Consider the following 2,599-nt stretch of genomic DNA (forward strand, 5'->3'; position numbering starts at 1 on the left):
AATAAGTTACCTAATTGAGCCGATTAAAGTGATGCTAAGTGAGAGTCGAAATCAGATTACAGATTGATTATCTAACCAAAAATCATAAAATCTAGTAGGTTTTAGATTTTCTTTAAAAACATAAGTCCTTTTCTAACTCTCAATATATTTTTTTCTTCTTCTCTCTGTATCTATCTCATGTGCTGAGAATTTCCCACCCTAGCCTAGGTGATTCTAAGGATACTTTGGAAGGTTGTGAAGAAAATTGATGAGCGGTTCAGTTTCTTAGTAATACTCTGCAACGGAAAGAATATAAGGGTTAGAGAAACTGAAGGAAAGACTCATTGATTCCGTTACGTATAATGTAACTATTCTTATCATTATTTCTGTCTGAATTCAATTTGAGAAACATGTTCTAGGTTATCTTATATTATTATGTTTAATATATGTTTTACATGAAAATAAACAATATCATGTATAAGTTTTCCCAACATTAGCTTCATGTCATACTTCTTCAACACGTCAAAATATTCTTCAAGGTCAAGTACTTGATTAGTGGCAGTCTTTGATTTAACGAGCATATCATCGACATACACTTATATGTTTTTCCCAATCTAGTTAACAAACATTTTGTTGGCAACTGTTGGTACGTTGCACCGACATTCTTTAGCCTAAATGGCATAACTTTGTAGAAGTATATGTTATGTTCAGTCATGAAACTGGTGTTCTCTACATCTGCAGGGTTCATCGCAATCTGGTTGTATCCAGACTATGTGTCCATGAAATACATGAGCTCGTGACCGGCAGTAGCATCTACCAACTAATCTATTCAGGGTAGTAGAAAACAATCAACTAGGACTGCTAAAAGACTCCCTTAATTTACTAAAAGCTCTTAAGGTTAGTAGCTTCTTCTATTGATGTGATTCCAATAGGATAGGAATTCTCTGAAAATCTCCTATAGAACCAGGTTAACGGAGATTTTCTATCAGCCAATTTCACTACTTTTTTCACTATGTGACAACAAGCTTTAAATTGCTAGGAGCCTATCGTTCGTGTCCTACCCCAAAGTTCACTCACTTGTTTCACTGCATCATTTCAGGGGGCACATCCCCCCAAACCTCCTGCCTAACACAAACGCAGTCCTTAAAACTGGATTCTCCGAAAATCACTTATAGAAAACTTCAATCGTTTAAAGCTACGCTTTTAAACAATAGTAAGGTAATAAGTTACCTTTTATGAGTTAAGACATGCCTTATCGAGATCAGAGATATCAATGCAAGTTCTCCATTTCCCATTAGGTTTCGGGATCAAAATAGGGTTAGCAACCCAGGTTTCATACTTTGCTTCCTTGATAAACCCACACTTAAGTAGGTGAGCCACTTCTTTATCTAAAGTATCTGATCGTTCTCTCCCTAGATGCCTTCATTTTTGTGACTTTGCAGGCACATTTCTGTCGAAATTTAGAGTATGCATTATTACATTCGGATTGATTCCCACCATACCTTCATACGACCACGCAAAGTTGTCCAGGTTGTTTTTCAAAAACTCGACTAGCTCCTTCTTTCTCTCAGTTCCAAAAATTTTCCCAATCTTTACTACCCTTGAAGGTACTTCTGGGTGGATGTTGATTTCCTCGAGTTCTTCCAATGCTTGGAGCTCAGATCTGTCTTAACCTAATCTTGGATCAATGTCGTCTTCCTGGGCGACATCGTTACTTCTAAACTGAGGTTTTCCCGCCTCATAGGCAATTTCCATTGCCTGGGGTTCCTCTCCTCCTTCGATTACGACCATTACTTGCTACCCAGGTTGTGATTTTCCCTTCATGGAAATCCTATAGCAATCCCTTGTAGTGAGCTGGTCTCCTCTCACAATACATATACCCGAGGTTGAGGAGAACTTCATTTATCGGTGTCGGATTGCGGTGATAGCCTCAAAAGTCATCAGCGCGGGTTGTCCCAAGATCACTTTGTAGGCGGCTGGACAATCGATTACGACAAACTCGAGTATTTTAGAAGTAGTTTGCGTATCATCCACAGCTTTACTACTAGTCTAATCGCCCCTACGGCTGCCGTTCCTTCTCCTGAGAATCTGTACAGTGCCATTGAGGTCTCCTTACGATCGGTTGTGAATAATCCCATATTTTCTAGGGTGGATCTCAATAGCTCATTTATTGAGCTCCCATTATGAACCATATTTCTTTCGTACCCTTTGGAGAGATGAATGGTTACTATTAGAAGATAGTGGTTATATCCCTTCTTACTATTAGAGGGGGATCAACTTGGTTCCCCTACTCTGTGTTAGCCTAGGGTTGGCCAATTAGATTTTCTTGAACTGGATGAGTATTTTGCTCGGTTTGATGGTTGGTAACTACTCAGTTTTGGGTGTACTAGGCTAACGGTCCAACTCGAATAAGAGTTTTGATCTTATCCTTTAACTTTTGGCAATTATTAGTGTTATGGATGATGTCATAATGATAATTGCAGAACTTAGAGAGATCTCTCTTCACTCTCTGGTGCCTCAATGGCTCTGGCTTCTTCCATGGAAGGCGATTGGAGTTCGCTAGGAAAATATTCTCTCAATTATCAGTCAAATCGATGTAGTTGGTGTAAATGGGCTTGAA

This window comes from Humulus lupulus, chromosome 4 (genome assembly GCF_963169125.1).
Source record: "Humulus lupulus chromosome 4, drHumLupu1.1, whole genome shotgun sequence".
Lineage (NCBI taxonomy): Eukaryota > Viridiplantae > Streptophyta > Magnoliopsida > Rosales > Cannabaceae > Humulus > Humulus lupulus.